Here is a 23430-nt window from a genome sequence, read left to right as displayed (position 1 = left end):
GCACAGAGCTTTGTGCCTCGTCATGTATTGTTTCTATATTATAACAATGTTCTCATAAAACTAAACTAAACTTGACAGCAATATGGAAAATCTTATAAATATATTTCATAGAATAACCGGTTAATAGAAATAACGAAATAACGGTTAAAAGGGGCAGATAGGAGCGTTGATGCCCGTTACTTTATTTTATTTATTTATTAATGCAGGAGCGCGAGGTAATAAATGTCACATGTGTACTGTATGCAACAGACATGATATCTCTCTGTCTTTCTAGGAAGTTAAGAGTTAAATATATATTTTAATTATTTAATATAGCAACATTAGGCTATTTCAAAATGCTTAATTATTTTATTCATCAGTGCCACTGAAACACCACCACAGAAATAAACAAACAAACAATTTGTCAATTCAAATGAGCTATGGCATGAGAAAAAATACGTTTACATTTTCCAAAGCAAGTGTCAAAACATAATACAAAAGTGTAAAGTAAAGTAGGCCTATGAGAGGATACAGTAACTGTAGGCAGCTCTAGGCAGTGTGGACGGACAGACAGGCAGTAGACCGCTGCTGCCCCTAGTGGCACAGAGTGGAAATAAGTGGAAATAACACATGTCCTGCGTGACACGCATGAGATGCCAGAAAAAAAACGACAAAGTCAATAGGCAATGACTGTAGCCCCAGTTTGACATGCATTAGGGCTACGGACCCCCATTTAATGACATTTCTATCTCTGGGACCCCAATTCATATTGTAAAATCAATGTTAATTTAACTCTGAGAGTGTACAAAAGGGACCAAATGGACCCGTTAGGGATAAAGACCCATAAGGATCCATTTGGCTCCTAACTATCCATAATTTAGTTGGGGACCTCCTGTAATTCCCTCAAGGACCCCTGGGGGTCCCCGAACCCCACTTTGAGAACCAATGCCCTCTGTTGAACCCCCCCCCCCCCCACGGTATACAGGTTGGACAAAGTATCATGGGCCATTCAGTCCATTTTATGTACACAGGCCTATTTCAGGACTATGAGTAAACAAGTAAACAAAATGTTAACTCTTTTAGACCTGAGAACGCATCTGTGTGTCATTTTTTAGATTTCGTTGGGCTATTCAAAAATAGCAGATCTACAAGCTCATAGCGCGGCACCGAGTGCCGCGCTATGAGCTTGTAGATCTGCTATTTTTGAAAAATCGTGAAAAACGTTGTGCAAATCTTTGAATATATATATATTTAAAGCGAGCATTTCTAGCTAAAATGTTATTGCTTCTGGGGATTCTACAAATGTCTTCTAAATCAGTTTAAAACTGTTTTCTGAAACACTTATGTTGCTATAATATTAATGTCAGTGTCAAGGAGCCCCACAACGATATGTATTTGGCTGCGGACCCCCATCTAAAAAAAAAAAATCCAGGGACCCCCAGAAGCAAAGATTTGAGTAAAAAACAATTGCTTTATAGATATATATTCAAAGATTTGCAAAAAAAAAAACACGATTTAAAAAAAAATAGCAGATCTACAAGCTCATAGCGCGGCACTCGGTGCCGCGCTATGAGCTTGTATATCTGCTATTTTTGAATAGCCAAAAGTATAAAATATGGATAAAGTGGTTACACAGATGCGTCCCCTGGCCTTAAAGGGTTAAGTCAATTAGTTTGCCTGAATAGAAGTCAATGTAGGGTGCAGTGATGATGCACTGTTGGACTGCAGCAGTGTCAATATTTCAATTAGATTAATTTATTTTTCTGTTTTCTTTCTCTCTGCCTGCGTCTCCAGACATGCAATCATCCACACTGAAAGTGCCTTAGATGCTGCCAAAAAACCTGGCAAGTCAGACAATTTGGTTCCGTTCCCCAGGCTCTCCCTCTTGCCAAATTGTGCGTAGCCCCTATTGCCTGCTTCTTCTTTGCCAACTTATGTTTGTCAAACTATTTTCAGCCTCTCTTCTTCACTCTGAGAGTGTCTCAGATTATAGACCCTTTCTTTCTTCCTTCGTCTAGCCCACCGCCTGCCCCTCTTCTTCTTCTCCTTCTTCCTCCTCCGCCTGCGTGGCGGAGAGAGAGTTACCACTGCTGTATCCCCCAATATATAAAGTCCTGTTGTGTAGCCGCTGGTCCTTCGAGCCGGTGATGCTGATGCTGCGCTGAGGAACGGATCCTTCTGAAATATTCTGTCTGAGTGATGATGATGATGCTGCACGGTACAGGGGGGGGGAGAGAGAGAGAGAGAGAGAGAGAGAGAGAGAGAGAGAGAGAGAGAGAGAGAGAGAGAGAGAGAGAGAGAGAGAGAGAGAGAGAGAGAGAGAGAGAGAGAGAGAGAGAGAGAGAGAGAGAGAGAGAGAGAGAGAGAGAGAGAGAGAGAGAGAGAGAGAGAGAGAGAGACGCAGGCACACACACAGACTTGGGGGAGAGAGCCAGGGAGAGCCACAGAGGGACAAGAGAGAGAAGGAGGGAGAGACAGACAGACAGACAGACTGACTGTGTGCGAGAGAGAGGGATAGACAGATAGAAAGAGGGAGGGAGAGAGAGAGGCACACACACACGACACACACACAGAGACAGAGAGAGAAGGAGAGAGAGAGAGACTGTGTGTGTCCGTGTGAGAGAGAGAGAGAGAGAGAGAGAGAGAGACAGACACACACACGCACGCACGCACACACACACACACACGACACACACACACACACACACACACACACACACACACACACACACACACACACACACACACACACACACACACACAGAGAGACAGAGAGAGACAGAGAGAGAGAGAGAGAGAGAGAGAGAGAGAGAGATACGCACGCACACGTCCGCACACACACACACACACACATCGACACACAGAGAGAGAGAGAGAGAGAGAGAGAGAGAGAGAGAGAGCACCGCATCACTCTACCATCGCGGTGCGCATTTACGCGCGGCTCGGCTAAGTTCTGTGTCTCATCCAGACTGAAAGGGTTTTGCGGAGCGGCAGGAATAATACCTTTTTATTCATGACAACTTTGACCTGAGTGTGTGTGTGTGTGTGTGTGTGTCTGTTGTTGTTTATGTTGTGTGTATGTTGTGTTACTGTGTGTGTGTGGAGGGACCAGCAACTTTTATGATCCTGCATTCCGTAGAGAGGAGGAGAAGTTATTCATCTCAATCTGGTGAGTGGAGCATCAATTACCACAAACCTTGTAGATCTGATATTTTTGAAAATAGCGAAAATAGCAGATCTACAAGCTCATAGCGCACACTGTGAGCTTGTAGATCTGCTATTTTTTTTAAACCGTCAACATTTGTGCAAACCTTTGAATATATATATATATTTTTGGAGCGAATATTTTCAACTAAAATCTTTGCTTCTGGGGGTCCCTGGATTCCTGGAACAACATTTTTGAGAAGGGGGTCCGCGGCCAAATAGATATCATTGTGTGTTATTGTATGATATTCAATATATAGTTTATATATGCATGAGTATAGCCTTTGGATCAAGACTATATCATAGATGTATTTTATCAATCAGATTGAAGATAAAAATACATCTGTGATAGATAGCCTGTCTTGACCCAAAGCGGTTGTAATCCTGTGTCCTGACTTATTGATTGAATTGCCTACTTAATTAGCAGTTTGCCCCCCAAAAAAACACATCAAGTACAGTTCTATATAACACTTAAAGGATTGAATGTTTGGTGCTATTTTTTAATATGTCGATGAATTGAATACCTAGGACCCTCAATGGAAACAAGACCGCAAGGACTTTCTTGGTGTCTTAATCCTTTTAGACAAAGTGTTTTACTGTACTCTGCTGTTTTTTTTTTTACATTTCTGTCTAATGAAATATTCAATCAATCAAACAAACCACAAGAAAGCACTGTGGCTTTATGGTTATATTTATAGTTGTATCTGTATGTAGGTATGTATGCTTATGCTTCTGCATGTCCTCTATGCATAAAACATAAGCAGGTCTCGGTAACTAACGGTTCATTCTAACGGCTCATTCTAACGGTTCATTCTAACGGCTCATTCTAACGGTTCATTCTAACGGCTCATTCTAACGGCTCATTCCGCTGTTCGCTCCGTTCTGCGCTTCATGCTGTTCACAGTGATTAGTATTCCATGGACACAGGTTTCTGCTGCGGCGAGATGTTTAGCCTGTACTGTCTGTCTGTTGTCTTTATGTCGCCCTGGGCTTCTTCATGATGATGATGATCATGATTCCATCACACTGGCCTGTCTGTCTCCCTCCTGTCTTCTGTCTCCTATACAAATTTTAAACCCCTAAAAGAAGTGGAAGTTGACGAGATTAAAATAATAATGCCTTCATTATTCATCCCGTCGGTCGGAACGAACGTCCTCTTTCAGTCAGAGAGTGAATGATCTAGAAACCAAGTCTCCTATCGGAACCTCGATCTCTATAGGCTATAGCGGAGGGACCAAACGGGGCTGCTATAGCTAAACAGGTGCAATGCATGGGGATAACTTTTCAATATTTGTTTTTACATTTGTAGGCTATTATGTTTTCTTTTGGATGCATTTTGTTTTTTTGTTTTTTATGCAAGCCTACAGTTTATTAATTCAACTAGTGTTCACATAGATTAATAGCCTCCTACAAATTATGTTACTAATTATTATTATTATTATGTAAATATAATGCTTTACGAGACCATCGATCATAGATGTATTTAATCAACGCTGTATTAAAAAAAAATGCATATTTTGACTTTTTGGGACAATTTTGACCAAACGTCTATGTCCCGATAGGCACAGAATCATAATATATTCCACCAAAAGTCATACTGTGACTTTTTTGCCCCCCCCATCTTGACGTTAAACGTCAAGATGGGGGGGGGCAAAAAAGTCACAGTATGACTTTTGGGGGAATATATTATGATTCTGTGCCTATCGGGACATAACTCGGACGGCGCTGAGTCGGCTCAAAGCCGACTGCACAACGCTCGACACGGCGACTCGCTCGATTTAGCCCGCTCGGCGGTGCCTCTCGTGGCTCAAGTCTGCTTGAGAACACGGCCACCAACGTTTTAACAATTTTGTTGTCGGATCGTCAAAAATGCTCAGAACTGGACTTCCTCATTCGCTAAAGCGGAAGTCCTGAAAAGTCAACATCTGGCTTAAATATTCCCCCCCCCTCAAGGCACATGTTGACGTTTGGTCACTGAGTCAAAGTATGCCTTTTGGGGAGTGAGACAGTGTTTATTTAATTGAAGTTAAGCTAAGTAACGAGACTAATATAACACAGGACCCCAATGGAAACAAGTGCTTTCTTGGGTTTATCCTTTTAGCATCCTTTTGTATGGAACTGCATGCTCTGTGCTTTTTTTGCAAACTGTTAATAAAGTGTTCAATCAATCAATCAGTGAGAGGCGACAAGCATTGCATTAGAACGCATGCCAAGGCCAGTGAAAACGTATAGCCTACTAATACTTGCGCTGCCCCTAACTTTGTTCAGTCGTCTGCCTGGTAACGTGCAGAAATACGCACCGGCCCATGAAGGATGCAGCGCTGACATTCTATAGTCAGGGAAATACCCAGACATTTAAAGGATCTGAGCGATAAGCGTATAGCGTTTCTTCTCCTTTCTCATATCTGCTGCTATTCCCCAGAGAGCCATATGGAGCTCTATCTGTCTGTCTGGGCAGCGTAGTGTATAGGGAGCGTGCATGTATAGTGCATGTGTAGGGAGCGTGCATGTATAGTGCATGTGTAGGGAGCGATGAGCGTGCATGCATAGTCAGTGGTGTAAAGTAACTAAGCACATTTACTCAAGTAGGCCTACTGTACTTAAGTACAATTTTGAGCTACTTTTACTTTACTGTAGTATTTCCAATTTTCAATACTTTTACTTCTACTCCAATACATCTCAGAGGCAAATATTGTACTGATACTCCACTACAATTATTTGAAAACTTTAGTTACTAGTTACTTTGCAGATATAAATTATTGCATTTTAAAATATATATTAACCACTTCAGCCCTTTTTTGTATACATAGGCTATTTTCAAACATTTTAGTACTTTTAGTACTTTAAGTACATTTTGATGCCAATGCTTTTGTACTTTTACTCAAGTAAATTATGAATTCAGGACTTTTGCCTGTAACAGAGCACTTCTACATTACAGTATTGATACTTTTACTTAAGTAAAACATTTGAGTACTTTTTTCCAACACTGTTCATAATGCATGTATAGGGAAGCGTGCGTTTATAGTGCATGTATACAGTAGGGAAACGTGCGTTGCATTGGGCATTTGTGATGGAGCGTTCTCTCAACGCACCCACAGGGATACCTGTCAGACGGCTTTGAATTCTTGTGAGGATATATCAACCGTGCAGTAGAACAGAAGGCTGACTGGCAGTGGTGGAAAGTAACTAAGTACATTTACTCAAATACTGTACTTGAGTACAATGTGAGTTTTTTTGTTTGTTTTTACTTTACTGTATTTCCAGTATTTCCAATTTTCTGTACTCTTACTTCTACTGCACTACATCTCAGAGACAAATATTATACTTTTTGACTCCATTGCAATTATTTGAAAACTTTAGTTACTTTGTAGATTTTGATTATTATTACAAAACATACATTAACCACTTCAGCCTGATATACATTTCGGCCATTTAGCAGATCTACAAGCTCACAATGCGTCGCGAGGTTGCGGCATGGCTATTGCTCATGTGGCCTATATAGTTGCTTCTTTTCGGCTGGTTTTCCTAGACCTGGTTGTTTATTTCGCTCACTAAACATGGCAACGTTGAAAGGCCAAATGAGGAACAGCGCCACAGTTCATAGAGATACATACAGTGGCAGAACACAGTATTGCGGGTCGTCTTTAGATCCCATATTCTGAGAGGACATTGAGCCCTCATTGGCTAAATGACCAGCCAATGAGGAAAAACTCACCACTAGCTGGAGTGTAGATAGAGACCAGGTTTGGCAACCTGGTAAAAACTGTATAAAGTTTCAGCTCAGTAGGTCTTTTTATATCTTTATTTTATTCCATTTTCGTTTAATGGTAATTGAACTATTTCTGGCGTTTTACAAGAGAGAATTGATAGCTAAGGGCTTTCATAATAATGGGGGAGAATGAAAATTAAATGAACGATTGGGTTCTTTTGGTGGTCCCAACAATCAGCTGTTCTGAACTGCATCATTAATCAGCCGTTTGTTTTATTTGAAAGAATGTTATTAATCATCTCTGCAAAATTCATGGATTTTTAGTTCAAGTACATGTGCCATTCTAAATTGAAATTACTTGCTCTACAAGTAATTAGCAATCACACACACACACGCGCGCACACACACACACACACACACACACGCACGTGTGTGTGTGTGTGTGTGTGTGTGCGTGTGAGAGAAAGGGGGAGGGAGAGGGAGAAAGAGGGGGAGAGAGAGAGAGGGGGAGAGGGGAGAGAGAGAGAGGGGGAGAGGATAGAGAGAGAGGGGGAGAGGGAGAGGGAGAGAGGGGAGGGAGAGAGAAGGAGATATATATATATATAGAGAGAGAGAGAGAGACCGACATTCACACACACCACACACGCACGCTGTATACACACAGACAGACACGGACACACACACAAACACGCATGCTCACACACAAGGACACGCACGCACACACGTGCACACGTACACACACTCACAATCAATCAAGCCAATTAATCCTTGCCTTCATCTAGTGATGGCAGCAGCCTCTACAGCGCTCATTAGAGGAAAGGCTCAGTCACACTAAGCCTGATGTGTCTCTCCAACCTGGCAACCTCTGACATTATCCTCTGAACAACATACTGCGGTGTAGGAAAAAAAAAAGTAACTGAGTACATTTACTCAAGTACAGTTTTGAGGTATTTTTTACTTTACTGGAGTATTTCCCATTTCCAATATTTTTACTTCTACTCCACTACATCTCAGAGGCAAATATTGTACTCTTATTACACTACAATTATTTGAAAACTTGAGTTACTAGTTACTGTACGTTGCAGATATAAATGATTACATTATAAAACATACATTAACCACTTTAGCCCTATTTTAAACCTAGGCTATTTGAAAATAGCAGATATACAAGCTCACAACGCGTCGCATGGCGACGCGTTGTGAGCTTGTAGATCGGCTATTTTCAAACATTTTAGTACTTTTACCTTTGGTACTATTTTTTACTACTAAGTATATTTTTAATCAAGTAACATTTTGAACACAGGCCTTTTAACTTGTAACAGAGTATCTTTATATTGTGGTAATGCTACTTTTACTTAAGTAAAACAATTGAGTACAATTTTGAACAAACATTCTATAATAGTGAAAATAGACGATTTACTCCGACAAAGTTGTGAGCTTGTGGATCGACTATTTCAACTATTTAAAAAGTGTTTTTCAAAAGAATTAAAAAATGCTGTCGTGGAATTCAGGATCAATCAGCAATCGATGAGGCACATAGGAGTCGAGACAATATTCTAGGTGGAGGTGATTATGCTTTATGAGATCATGGTCAGAAGTAGCCTACTTTAACACTCATGTCAGTGGTATGGTAGTCCTGCCTGGAGCACAGGGCAGAGATCATATTTATACTGTAGCTGCTTCAAGGACAAACTGAACCACAACAAGATAGGCTGTACCAAAACAATAGCTATTAGGCCTATGGAGACGTTTAGGCTCTTACAAGCTGCCAGATATCATCATGTATTGTAGAAGTATTACAAGTGATGATATAATATAAAGGTTAGATATAAGCAGTGGTGTAAAGTAACTAAGTACATTTACTCAAGCACTGTACTTAAGTACAATTTGTAGGTACTTTTACTTTACTGGAGTATTTCCAATTGCCTATACTTTGACTTCTACTCCACTGCATCTCAGAGGCAAATATTGTACTTTTACTCTACTACAATTATTTGAAAACCTTAGTTACTAGTTACTTTACAGATATAGATTATTACGTTATAAAACTCAAGTACATTTTAAATTCCATACTTTTACTTGTAAGAGAGTACTTCTGCAGTGCAATATTGATACTTTTACTTAAGTAAAACATTTGAGTACTTCATCCTCAATGCCCACAAAGTTTAGACAAGATATATATATAGGGCCCCTATGGGTCCATATGGTTAGCATACCTCTCATCATCAGGCTTGTGTTTGTTTGCATCATCATTGACATCTGCAAACTGCTCCCAGTCAGCTATAGACTTTCAATGAACTAAGTATGAACTGGATCTGTGGGTCTGCACTGTAATACTGCAGCCTATGGATTGTACGATATTGAATCATCCCTCATAACTCTGCTCTCATTCTCTTTTAGGGCTCTATTGATCTACGGCATGTTTTCTAACACATTGCAATCAAGACAGATTTATTCAGTACAACTGTAAGCGTTCCCAAATGAATCACGCTATAACAGGCCCCTCTTAACTCAGTTAGACCGGGAACGCATCTGTGTCATTTTTAAGATTCATTCGGCTATTCAAAAACAGCAGATCTACAAGCTCATAGTGGGGGCTCGCACTCGGTGCCGCGTTATGAGCTTGTAGATCTGCTGTTTTTTGAAAAATCCTGAAAGTTTGTGCGAATCTTCGAATATATACTTTTTTGAAGCGAAAATATTGAACACAAATCTTTGCTTATTTAATATTTAACACAAATCTTTTACAATGCGTCGCATTGTAAAAGCTGAGCTTGTAGATCTGCTAAATGGCCGAAATGTATATCAGGCCAAGTGGTTAATTTATGTTTTGTAATAATAATCAAAATCTACAAAGTAACTAGTAACTAAAGTTTTCAAATAATTGCAATGGAGTAAAAAAATATAATATTTGTCCCCGGAACAACATATTTTGAGATGGGGGTCGGCGGCCAAATACATATCATTTTGGGGGTCCTTGACATGAAAAAGTTTCAGAACCACTGATATTATAGCTAAAAAAACTGACATTTGTAGAATCCCCCGGAAGCAAAGATTTGAGTTAAAACATTTCCCTTTGAAAAATATATATTCAAAGATTTGCACACATTTTTAAAAAAATTGCAGATCTACAAGTTCATAGTGCGGCACTCGGTGCCGCGCTATGAGCTTATATCTGCTATTTTTGAATAGCCCAAAGAAATCTAAAATGACACACGGATGCTTTCTCGGATTGAATGAGTTAAGAAATATAGCGCCGGCCTCAAATTGTATAAAGCCAGGAGGAGGCTACTTAGTTCAAAGTTGTTTATCTTTCATGCCGGACAGCGGTCCGTTCCGTTACGCCGGGCGCGCTGCAGACAGACAGACAGACAGACAGACAGACAGACAGACAGACAGACAGACACACAGACAGACAGACAGACAGACAGACAGACAGACAGACAGACAGTGTGTATAAAGTGTACAGAGTGATTGAGGAGAATATGAAAGGGACCAAGGCGTGTGATTGCTTACTAAGCAGTGGTAATCCTGTTGTGAAGACTGGCAAATGGGATTAGAAATCTCTGTGTTTGTGTGTGTGTATGGGGGGGGGGGGGTGCGTATGTGTGTGTGTTTGTGTGTGTGTGTGTCCATTCATTGGCGCGTGCCTGTGTGTGTGGACATGAATACATTGTTAAAATGTGTGTGTGTGTGTGTGTGTGTGTGTGTGTGTGTGTGTGTGTGTGTGTGTGTGTGTGTGTGTGTGTGTGTGTGTGTGTGTGTGTGTGTGTGTCCATTGGCGCGTGCTTGTGTGTGTGTGGACATGGATACATTGTTAAAATGTGTGTGTCTGTGCTTGTGTGCTTGTGCGTGTGTGTGTGTGCACGTGCATTGGTGCGTGCGTGCATGGTTGTGTGTGTGTGTGAGAGAGACATAGATACAGAGAGAGAGAGGGATAGAGAGAGGGCAAAAGCAGGGAAGAGAATGAAAGAACACAGAGAACGCTAGAGAAATGGAGAGAGAGAGAGCGCTAACAACCAATGCTCTGTAATTTGAACGGCTACAATACCACTTCATTCAGAGCTCTATCAACATTCCACCCCCCCCCCCCCCCCTCCCTGCAATGTGCCTAAACGCTGTTTTTCCTTCACCATATATCTAATAATGTGTTCAAAGGAAGGCATTAACCATGTGATGTGTGTGGAGCACAGCCCCAATATAGATGATGATTGCATCATTGTTTGTTGTTATTGTTGTTGTTAATATGGATACAAACACACAAACACAATTATACAAAATCCTCAGTGTTAATTCATCCATTTGTAATTCTGAGTGTACAAATCTAACCAAATGGACCCTTACTACCCTTACTAGGGTTGGGATTTTATCGATTCCGATTCTTTAACGATTGACTGCCAAGATATTAAACGTAGTTTTCTATCCCCATGCCAGCGTAATTACCTTAAGTCAACGATTGTTGAAACGCTGTGGAAGATGCATTGTGTAAAAAAAAAAACACGGAAAAAGGCGGAGGGATCTGTGAATCCACAGGGACAATAACGTTCCAACCGCGATCGGCCATTTTGGGGCTTTGGTCCGTTGAAAACGGGTGATTTTCAATGCAAAAAAAAAAGAGTTTTTGTGAAAATCCCATCGTTGGGGCGGATGGCTTCTTGCTTTTTTTGGAAGGACGTCACATCCGACTACTTCTTCCCTGAGTGACGATCGATCATTCCAAAGCTGTGTTAGGGTGCCCCTTGTGGAATTTTCAAAAATCTATTTTTTTGGAAAGAACTCGATCTTGGCCATCAAGTGATGCATTTGAAAGAACGAGTATATGCGATCTTGGCAATCAATGTGTTAATGGTCCGATTCCCTAACGGTTTAAGGGGTTCCAAATGGATCCTTAGAAATATGTAACTCTGAGAGGGTACAAATGGAACCAAATGGACCCTTACGGGTCCATTTGGTTCCATTTGTACCCTCTCAGAGTTATGGTGGTACAATTAATTCCTCCCCAAACACATTTCCTGTGTGTTGTCACCTACTGACTCACCTGCCAGTGAGGAGCCTCCACCGGGAGGACATAGAAGAGCCTTATCGTCCTACTCATCCCGCCCAACACTCCCTGCTGACAGGCTCCGCCCCCCCCCAGCCTGTAGGATTACATGCAGTGACAGATAGCCCCCATAAGCCCTCCAGAACCCAGAGGGAGCAGTGAAGCGCATCGGACATGGTGGCCGTTCATAGGTACTGCAGCTTATTACGGCTGGGGGCCAGACACATGGACGAGCGAAAACGGTTTCGACCAATGGGCTCGACTCACGAGCTTGGGCACGACGAGCTTGCCCACGGGGTTGGCCACGGGGTTGGTCACGGAGGTGACGCAAAACCTTAGCCTGGTTCCAGACCATAGACCCCGCCCACTCTCTTGAGTGGACCGCCCCCTCTTGGTCTGGTGTTGTAAATGTGAACCTATAGGATTTATTCGGTACAAAAAGTACCGTCCAATGAGAGTCGGAGGTGGCGGCGGGTCTAACGACAAGCCAATCGGCGGATATCTGCTAAAACAAGCGGTGCGATGACGTCGGATGTAGGCGGAGCCTTGGATCTCTTGTGATTGGTTTAGGGACATTTGAATCCCCTCCCCCTTGTAATCACCGACACTGCAGCCAATTTCAGACTGAAGCTCCAAACAGCTTCAGGCTGATAATCAGACTTAACTAGCAGAACGTATCACATACAGTAGGCCCCAAATAGGCCCCCGTCCATCACATTTCCCAACCCGGAAGAAGGGGTGAAAAGGGAGTATGCGCTGGGTGAGCGTGCCCTCTCTATTATTTTTGAGTGGTGCTAGCCACTCCAAGGACTGACTCTGTGTGTGGGTCTGTCCGTCCGTCCGTTTGAGCACGGCCTCAACAGCATGCGGCTGATTGCAACGCAAAGATGCAACCAGTTACACTAATTATACACAAACAGGAGTGCAACACACAGACACACACACACACACACACACACACACACACACACACACACACACACACACACACACACACACACACACACACACACACACACACACGCACACACAGTTTTTAAGGCGTGGTGACAGGTGAAAATTCTCAGCCAGGTCAATCTATTCAAACTTGAAAAAGCACTTATTTAACACACACACACACACACAAAAGCGACCAATCTACAATTTGAGTAAACGTACTCTAAGTACTTAAGAGTAACTTAAGTGAGTTAAAATATTTAAAAGACGTTTCTGCCGATATAAAGTTATTTTAAAGCAGTCTTAGGCTAATAATAGCTTAATGAAATGAACTCATGAAAGGCACCACTCTCGTCACACTGGGTGTGATTTTTTTATCTCTAAGCAAATATCACCCGCCTCCCCTCCCCGCCCCGGCTTCCCTCCCCTGAACCAACAGAACACGGGCCAATTGTGTTCGTATATAGACACCCGACAAAGCCGGATGCACCACGGTGGGTTCGAACCCACAACCTCCCGTGGTGGTGGGAAGGCGCTTTAACACTGCTGTGCCGCCCACGTGCCTTAATTCATCCATTTTGTAACTCTGCGTTTTTTGTAAACACTAAAATTTGGACTTTTTGTACCACTTGGGTGTTTCTTCCAGCTCTGCTCCACCAGCTGCGTCCAATACTCGTTGTGTCTGACTGCTCCGTGTGCGCTGCAGGTTAAGCACAAAGAGGAGCATTAATTTGGCTGCTTGGCTGCACCTGACCCCTGTGTGCCGATGCAACCCCCCCCCCCCCTCAACCCCCCCACATGACACCGTTGCAAACCTGACTCACACACACACTGCCCTGCAGCCAGATCTGCTCCACTTTCTAACACTATACTGTTCAATTGTCATGCGGAGGCAGTGGCTTTGAATAAGCTGTGTGTGTGTGTGTGTGTGTGTGTGTGTGTGTGTGTGTGTGTGTGTGTGTGTGTGTGTGTGTGTGTGTGTGTGTGTGTGTGTGTGTGTGTGTGTGTGTGTGTGTGTGTGTGTGTGTGTGTGTGTGTGTGTGTGTGTGTGCGCACGTGTGTGTGACGTGCGCTCGTGCAGTGAGAGTGTGTTACCTGTTTTTGCTCTGTGGGTTTTGTGTGTGTGTGTGTGTGCTTTTGTCTATTTGTGCATTTCGTTGTTGTTGTCAGGCAGAAACCTCTTTATCTCCTTGTTTTAACTTTTTGCGTTTTTTCGTAAATTAACGCCCTACTTGATGAAACTACAGCGTCACGCAAAAGCATCAAAAATAGCAGATCTGCAAGCTCAAAACGCGGCTCGAAGCGACGCGTTTTGAGATTGTAGATCTGCTATTTGAATCCTGCTATTTGAATCCTGTAAAAGGAACAGTTTTGAACATATGAGGTTTCCACCTGACAGAGAGGATTATTTATGTTGTGCATCATGCATGCTTAACTCACCGAGTGCCAGAATTATTTCTGACTATGTTGTCCCAGTGCCAGAGATTTTTTCAAAGTAAAAAAAAAAGTGCTTAGGAAGGGAGATACAGCCTTTTTCAGTTATAAGTTAAACAAGGAGGAGATGGATTTTATTTTTATTTTTTTAACATTTTTTTCAAAAACACGTGAAACACGTCATTGCCACGTTGCGCCATAGCGGTAAAAACACGTGAAACACGTCAATGGCACTCAATTAACACACAGCGTTCTTCTAGCTGCCTAGACACACAGGTAAAGCTATATTACCAATACAAACAGGTCAGTGTGGTTAAATGCTCTCAATGTCTCTGTAAAGGTTTGCCATGCAGCCTGTGCTAAAAATAAAATAAAATAAAGTGACAGCGAGTGCCCGTCACTGTATTGTTTTAACCCATTAAGACCTGAGCCCGATTCTACAAAATGTCTTCTAAATCCCAACGGTTTCCTGAAAAAAACCCTATGTTTCTATATCAGTGGTTCTCAAACGTTTCCATGTCATGGACCCCCAAAATGATATGTATTTGGCCGCCGACCCTCATCTCAACATATTTTGTTCCAGGGACCCCCCAGAAGCAAAGATTTGAGTTAAAACATTTCGCTTTAAAAAAAAATATAGGCTATATATATTCAAAGATTTTCACACATTTTCACGATTTTTCAAAAATAGCAGATCTACAAGCTCATAGCGCGGCACGTAGTGCCGCGCTATGAGCTTGTAGATCTGCTATTTTATAAAGTATAAAGCAATGCCTTTTTAGCTCAAATTTAGAATGACACAGATGCGTTCCCGGTCTTTATAGGTTAATATCCAGCTCTGTGAGAATGGAGTGATTCCTTTTCCAATTTGGGTTGCATCCTCTGAAAGTCATAGATATCATACATGTTTTATGCAGAAAACATGCATCCACATCCACATGCATGCTTTTAAATTTTTCATGCAGTTGGCTTGCTTATCACAAATCAAGCATGTGTTGAAAAACACCCCATGAGGTTACAATCACGTTGCCTTTTTTTCCTCCTTCGTATTACTAGTTAACCCTTTAAGACCGGGAAAGAATCTGTGTTCATTTTTAGATTTCTTTGGCTATTCAAAAACAGCAGATCTACAAGCTCATAGCGTGGCACCGAGTGCCGCGCTATGAGCTTGTAGATCTGCTGAAAAGTTGCCTTTAAATATATATATATATATATATTTAAAGCGAACATTTTTAACTCAAATCTTTGCTTCTGGGAGTCCCTGGAACTCAATGTTTTTTTAGATGGGGGTCTGCAGCCAAATACATATAATTTTGGGGGTCCTTGACATGAAAAAAGTTTGAGAACTTTGTAAGTTTGTTTATAGAAACGTACGTTCTTCAAAAAACTGTTAAGATTTAGAAGACATTTGTAGAATCCCCCAGAAGCAAAGATTTGAGTAAAAAAATGTGCGTTAAAAATATATATGTATTCAAAGATTTCCACAAATGTTCACACTTTTTCAAAAAAAATAGCAGATCTACAAGCTCGTAGCGCGGCACTCTGTGACTCTACGAGCTTGTAGATCTGGTATTTTTGAATAGCCCAAAGAAATCTAAAAATGACACACAGATGCCTTCCCGGTCTCAAAGGGTTAATTATCAGCCCTTGACAACCTCATTATTCCGAACCTACGCTAGAATACGTTTCACAGGATATTAGCTGGAGTTGACCGTTATTACTTTCTGTTTTTTTTTTGTCTAAGGTTGGTTGGGTGCATAGAAACAAGCCACCATAAGGAGTAGAATAGATGGTGGTGTGTGGGAAGAAAGGGGTCATTTAGTGTCAAGGCAATTATCTTCCTCGTGCGAGCCCTTTGCCAATACTTTATGTAGAGAGGAGAGAGAGGAGGAAGAGGGTCAGGAAGGAAATAAATAAATATAGTGCGAAGGTTGAGGTTTTTTGTTTAGTTAGGCTCTGATTTTCAGCAGTTGTTGTTGTCCTTCTGGAGTTTTCTGTGTGTGTGTGTGTGTGTGTGTGTGTGTGTGTGTGTGTGTGTGTGTGTGTGTGTGTGTGTGTGTGTGTGTGTGTGTGTGTGTGTGTGTGTGTGTGTGTGTGTGTGTGTGTGTGTGTGCGTGTGTGTGTGTGTGTGTGTGTGTCGCTCCGTTTCGCTATCCTTCTGACAAAATACATTGTATTGTCCACTGCATCTTATTGTTCAAGGACCGCCATGACTCTGACAGTGTACTCTCTCAAGAGTTAAACAGACCTGTAAGGGTCCATTTCAAACCCCCGATAGCAATCGTATAACAAACCATCATACAATATATAATTGTATGCCGGGTATCAAGACATTTCTAAAGTGACTTTTGATACCTTTTTAGTAATGAAAAAAAAAAAAAGACCATTACTGCATCGAAAGTAATCAACAAGCTATGCTATAAGAAATGGTCAAACATTGGACCGAATTGTCAAACATTACCTGAGAAAGGGGCAAAACATTAGAAGATAGCTGATCTACATGCTTCACATGTGAGCTTGTAGATCAGTGGCGTAGCCAGGAATAAATTAGTAGCGAGGCCTGGCATAATGTGGATTTGGCACGTTCATTTCCATTAATGAATGAATGAATGAATGAATACTTATGTTTGCCTATCTGCATGATTTAGCAGCACAATGAATGTGTATTGGTTGAGTAGATAATAGACGGGTCCAATCAGTAAGAAATTGACACCCACTGCCCAATTTAGCAGCTTAACGTGTGACTTTGAATGCAGAGATTGCTGTCCACATGATGTCATTTTTGTTGAAAATGGCTTAATATGGCTTAATATGGCCCCAGCTATTTTCACAATATCAGCTATTTTCACAATATTCATCTGTGGGACCGAGTCAAACCACATGTGATGCCTCGGGCGTCTGCTGGCCTAGCGGTCCAGGCGCACACCACATAGACAGCGCTTTGCGGGTTCGACTCCCGTTCCTGAGGACCTTTGGTGTATGTCTCCCCCCCATCTCTCTCCCCATTTCCTGTCAGCCTACTGTCCTGTCGAAATAAAGGCATAAAAGTCCAAATATAATGCCTCAATTCACAAGTGCTTGTCAGGGTGGTGGTCCCCAGTTCAAATATGATTATTTTGGGGGGTCCCCAGTTCAAATATGATTATTTTTGGGGGGTCCCCAGTTCAAATATGATTATTTTGGGGGGTGCCCAGTTCAAATATGATTCTTTTTGGAGGTCTTTGCCTGAAAGGTTTGAGAACCAATGATCACTGAGCTGGTGTTCCACAGCGTTGTCCTCACATTTAAATATGAGTAATGGTATGATTCATTGAAGCAGGAATCAGATAGCTGCATGCTGTTCTAACGGCAGGGTGTTGTGGTAATTAAGTTTATAGTTATTACCTTGACACGGTCGACAGCAAGGTTGCCGTGGTGACACGGTACTACGTAAAAGCCTGATTTATACTTCGGTTAGTTAGTGTGCCGGTGTCCGTCCGTCGTGCTCAGTCAGTAAATAGCAGATCTACAAGCTCATTCGTGATGTGTTTTTTTCAGGTCAAGGACCCCTTAGCTGAGAGAGAGAGAGATGAAGCAGGGACACCTATTCATACTTTAAAAAAGATATATATATATATATATATTGCATGGATAGCTTCATAGACTTATTATCATTATTATTATTATTATTATTATTATTATTATTACCCTTACCCTTATTATTATTATTATTATTATTATTATTATTATTATTATTATTATTATTATTATTATCATCATTATTATTATTATTATTATTATACATTTTACATTATTTTTAATCCCACAATTTTTCTAACCCAGTGCCAATTGCCTAAACTGTAATCCTGGGAGCTACTCTCCCTCTGCCAGCCTGGGTAGACCCTGAACTGAGCTCATGCTTCCAGCTTCATAGACTTATAACCTTTCACTCTGTACTTGGTCTGCTCTTTAGTGTTTTCCCTCTACACCAAACCTCTTTGCAAAAAAAATTGCAGATTTCTCTGCGTATCTGCTATTTTTTGGCTAAAGTTCTCCTCAGAACAGGGATGCTATAGGTGCTAAGTCGTTCATGTGAATAAAAAAAAAATCCCATCACACTGTGTGGACCCCCTAGTGGTCCCGGACGGACGGACGCCCCCGTTGAAGACCCATGATTCACACCAGCGGTTTGCAACTAAGTATAAATCAAGGCTCTTTATCTGTCACAAAGCCAATGCTTTTCCTCGACCACTTTGACAAGCAGCGCTCCGCCGTCTTAACTCATTAAGACTGGGAAAGAATCTGTCATTTTAGATTTGAACCACTTTAACCATTATCGTATACTTTGGCTATTCAAAAAAATAGCAGATATACAAGCTCTTAGCGCGGCACTCGGTGCCGCGCTAAGAGCTTGTATATCTGCTATTTTTTGAAAAATCATAACAATAATGAAAATCTTTGAATACATATTCTTTTAAGCGAGCATTTGTAACTCAAATCTTTGCTTCTGGGGATTCTACAAATGTACAAAACAAATGTACACAATTGTATTTGGCCACGGACCCCCATCTCAATGTTGTTCCAGGGACCCCCACACATTGACTGCCAATCACGTAGATCTACGCGAACCGCTTTAAAGCCGCCACGTGCCAATCGCGTAGATCTACGTGAATGTTTTTTTTTTTCCAATTTCACCCAAAGGAGATATGATTAGTTGAAGATCTAGACTCCTATCCACTTCCTTGTTAACTTAAAACTTAAAAATGCTGTATTTCGGCTCCTGAGTACATTTTTTTTTCCAATGAAAAACTCTGGCACTGGCTAAAAAAATATGAAAATAATTCTGGCAGTTAATAGTGGTTACACAGATGCGTTCCCGGTCTTAAGGGGTTAAGGGAATCGGTCGCTCACAGCATGGCGGGCGGACGTCAGATCCTCCCCTCACATACAGTAGTGCCCCCCCCCCCCCCCCCGCCCCCACCCCCCAGCAAACATACTGCTATGGGACCAGAGGTCAGACACACGGCAGGGCCACATCTCACCACCGACTGACAGCTCAGATTTATTTTTAATCTCGGTGATGAGGGGGCCTTGCCCACACACATCATGTGCCTCGTTAAGAGTCTGGAGTGGCGGCTGGTTCCTTGTGCCGCCATTATGCTACATACCGAGGAAACTGTGACAAATAATAACCTTTGGATGGAGAGGTATTATAAGCTCAGGGGATAATTGGATACTGGCTGAATTTGTGCGAACTCTCTCCCATTGTTTCGTTCAGTGTGTTTCTTTCTTATTCTCTCCCACTTGTACATTGAAAAGCTGAAAGGCGATTTGTACTCCCCTCATTCTTACGTAGCATTTTGACCGAATACGCCATTTATTTCTTCTCAGCATGATGGAGTCCAGAAGGGTTATTCAACTAGATTAGGCAGGGGGCCAACATTGTCATGTGATTCTTTTAAAGCGATCGGAGGGTGGATGGCTTTAAAGAATAATACTAGATTTTTTTTAAAGTTAGTGAAAATGCTCGGAATCGCTGGCAAGGGCAGCCATAGATGATGTTTAACTCTGGCAGTCAATGAGTTAAGTTGCAACCTGTTAATACTAACGGTTAAATCGTTAATTCATTATTATTTTATACATTAAAAAAAATGAAAACAAAAAAGCTGCGAAGACACTGTTCTCCACCTAAAGTGAAGCCTGAAGGCAGAAGCACTGTGTTAAATTGCAATTGTCCAATTCTGCCATAAAGGACTACTTCAGCCATTTTCCACCCGTCTTCATATAATTGGTCCTCACTAATGCTCATTATACTGTAAGATGCCACAATTTCTGTCACACTCACTCTGTGTCTCAGAGGAGGGCTGTGGACAGTTCACAAACCTGCCCAGAATCTACATCATCGGTAGACTGATATGGTAATGTCAAACAAGATTGATTAATTGATTAATTGATTGATTGTTTTTTAAATGCAATGGCTTCTATTTATTTGAGCGTGCTAACTTTCCAGGTAGAGAAAGGCTGTGCTTTCTATTAGCCTTCAAATACCCATCGGTGATGTCATTGGTAGGCAGGTTTCTGAACTGTCCATATTCCATTGAGTGGACCACAGGGAAAGTTGGGAAGTGGAAAGTTTAGGCTTTTTTTGAGTTCATCCACGTTGGGGTTTTTATTGTTGTATTTGAAGGCAAATACATAATTTCTATTCTATTCCAGCCCACCAGTGAGATGCAGAGTTAGTAGACGGAAATTGTGCCATCTTATATAAAATGAGCATTATAGTGAGGACCAATTATGCGAAGATAAGGATGAACATGCGTGAAGTGCTCCTTTAAGTTAAACACGGGGGAATTAAAGTACTTTGGCGCCCTTCAGGACGTTGACAAGCTTGAACCAACGGCTGGCTGTGGGCCTTTTCATTTCACAGAAATAACACCGTGTTTCGTAATAAAACTATGATCTGAATCAATGTTTCTGCATGGATCAGAACTTGTGCAGGTTGATGCATGAGGCAATTATGTATCACAAAGGAACTACAATGTATGAATATCATTCTACAGTAGCTTTAATTTCTTACACCCAGTGGTGGAAAAGTACTATTTTATTTTTACTTAAAAGTATCAATACTTTAATGTAGAAATACTCTATTACAAGTAAAAGTACGGAATTCTAAATGTACTTGACTAAAAGTACAAAAGTATTGGTATCCTAATGTACTTAAAGTACCAAAAGTAGAAAGTAGTTGTGCAGAATGTCCAGTCCCAAGTCACAAGTTTTCAAATGTATAAAAATCCTTTGAAAATAGATCTACAAGCTCACAATGTGTCGCATCCAGCTTGTAGATTGGCTATTTTCAAATAGCCAAAGTTTAAATAGGGCTCGAGTGGTTTGTGTTTTGTAATAATAATAAAAATCTACAAAGTAACTAGTAACTATGTTTTTAAATAATTATAGTGGAGTAAAATTATTTTATTTGCCAATGAGATGTAGTGGAGTATAAGTAAAAGTACTGAAAATTGAAAGTAATCCAGTAAAGTACCTGAAAATTGTACTTAAGTACAGTACTTGAGTAAATGTACTTAATTACTTTCCACCACTGACTGTACCACGTGCTGTTTACAGTTCTGACCAATAAAGTATTCAACCAATCCATACTGCTCACGACAACACACAGCGCGACACATTTAGGATTTAGTAGATCCGGAAATAACACCAAATTAGAATGTTTGCCAACAAACGTGTAGTATGCCGCATTTCTGGCTAGAATTTCTATGGATATCAACTGTGTCATGATTTAGGACCTTTATCTGCTTGACTCAGTACAGCACACATATGTGCATCTATACGTAAGCATATTGATATCCGTGATACGATGACCATCAACTACTTTATCAGAGAGACTGACGCCTGTGCACAATAATACAAGATGTATGTTCTATTCCTATCCATTCTGTTCTTGTCCTTGTTTTCATATCTTCCGATCACGTCATGTATCCAATCTACTGTACAATAATGTGTCTATATTCTCTATGTGTGTAATAAACGTCAGAGCTTGTCGTGTGATCCTAGTGCCTGGAGTCATGTGGTTCTCCACGCACGCGACTCAACGGAAACATCACTCACCACTCTTAGTTTTAAAGGGAGACTCTTTAGGGACCACATGGTTGGTCTACCAAAATCACAACATACTGTACAACATCATATCAAATGGGCACGGTAGTCAGTAGCGCTGTCGCCTCACAGCTAGAAGGTCCTGGGTTCGATTTCCGCAGGGGACGCTGTGGGCGCTGGGGGCGTGTTCTCTCCTCCACGTCATCAGTGCCCATACCCTAGGTGGGGTTGGTGAAAGGGCCTTTCTGTGTGGAGTTTGCAGTTCTCCCCGTGTCTCCTAGGGTAGGTACCCTCACAAAAAACATGCAGTAATCCTGGTCTCTATACTGCCTCCCCCTGGCCAGCCGGGCGCCTGATGGAGGGGAAAGGAACTGGTTGGAATAACGTGTTCCTTCCACGCGCTACGTCCTACCAGGGAAACTCCCCCCTGTCAGGTGACAAGAAGGCAGTTGGCTCTCATGCAATGAAGGAGGCATGAGCTCGGCCCTGGCCTCCCTAGGTTGGCAGAGGGAAGATAGTGCCCAGGATTACATAGACAATTGGCACTGGGTGTAAAAAAAATGGGGTTACAAAATTGTGGGATAAAAATGTAGAAAAAAAAACAAATGGACAAACAAATAACAGTGTCCAGCACGTTAGCTGTGTCAAATGTGTCAACCTGTGGATGTTTCCTGTTCTTCCAGAAATAAGGTTAATGAATGATACTGCTCCAATGCTACCAATGCTGGCATTATACCCGGAAATACATTTGTGGTGTGTGTGTGTGCGAGATCGTGTGTGCAGGTATAGGACCCTGGAGGACATTTAAGTTGATTGTATATTTACCATACTTACTGTCTATTCATTCTTGACCGATTCCTTTATATTGTCGGTGGAAAAAATGTCATTATCGTTGCATCAGCGAGCACATTACTCGCTGTCTAAAGTGACTGCGGTCAGAGAGGCAATTCTGCTGACGGCTGTGTCTCTCTTCTCCTCTCTTTGTCCCCCCCCCTCTCTCCCCCTCTCTCTCTCTCCCTCTCTCCCCCTCACTCCCTCTGTTCTTCTGATAGGTGCCAATTACAGCGGCTCTGTATCGAGAGACACCGACTCTCCTCCATCAACGTTGACCCCGGCCTTCTCTCTCTCCAAGTCTTCACTTTAATGTCAAACTCTCCGCTTCCACGAAGAGCTGGGAGGAATTACCCCGCTGTGTGAGTCTACAATCAAGACCTAAGGAAGAGCAGCAACACCACATAAACCCCCCCCCCCAAAAGGAAGCTTGACTCCTTCTTCAACCCCTTAATCACTTTTCTTCAGGGTCCTTTTTTCCTGGGCCAAAAAAACAAAACAAAAAAACACAGGGCCGGATTGTGTTGCATCAGGGCCGGATTGTGTGCATCATCAAGGCCCCAAAGGGGTTTTTGACTCTTCCTGCATTTCTATTTTTGACCCGTCTCTACTTATTTGTATTTATTTATTCTCCCATTCGAGGTTTTTTCACCTCGTCTTGTCTCTCCTGGACTCAGAGCTCCCTTTTTCTCCTCCTTTCTGGCCC

General features: G+C 41.7%; 1 protein-coding gene across 1 annotated transcript in view; it reads left to right on the top strand.

Annotated features, from left to right (window-relative positions):
- Positions 1-23430, top strand: part of LOC308077428 (inositol monophosphatase 1-like) — a 647768-nt gene that overhangs the window by 185947 nt on the left and 438391 nt on the right. The window lies entirely within an intron of this gene.

Source organism: Gymnoscopelus braueri, assembly GCF_963280865.1.
Source record: "Gymnoscopelus braueri genome assembly, chromosome: 21".
In the NCBI taxonomy this organism is placed as follows: Eukaryota; Metazoa; Chordata; class Actinopteri; order Myctophiformes; family Myctophidae; genus Gymnoscopelus; species Gymnoscopelus braueri.
This window is presented reverse-complemented; position numbering and strand designations above follow the sequence as displayed.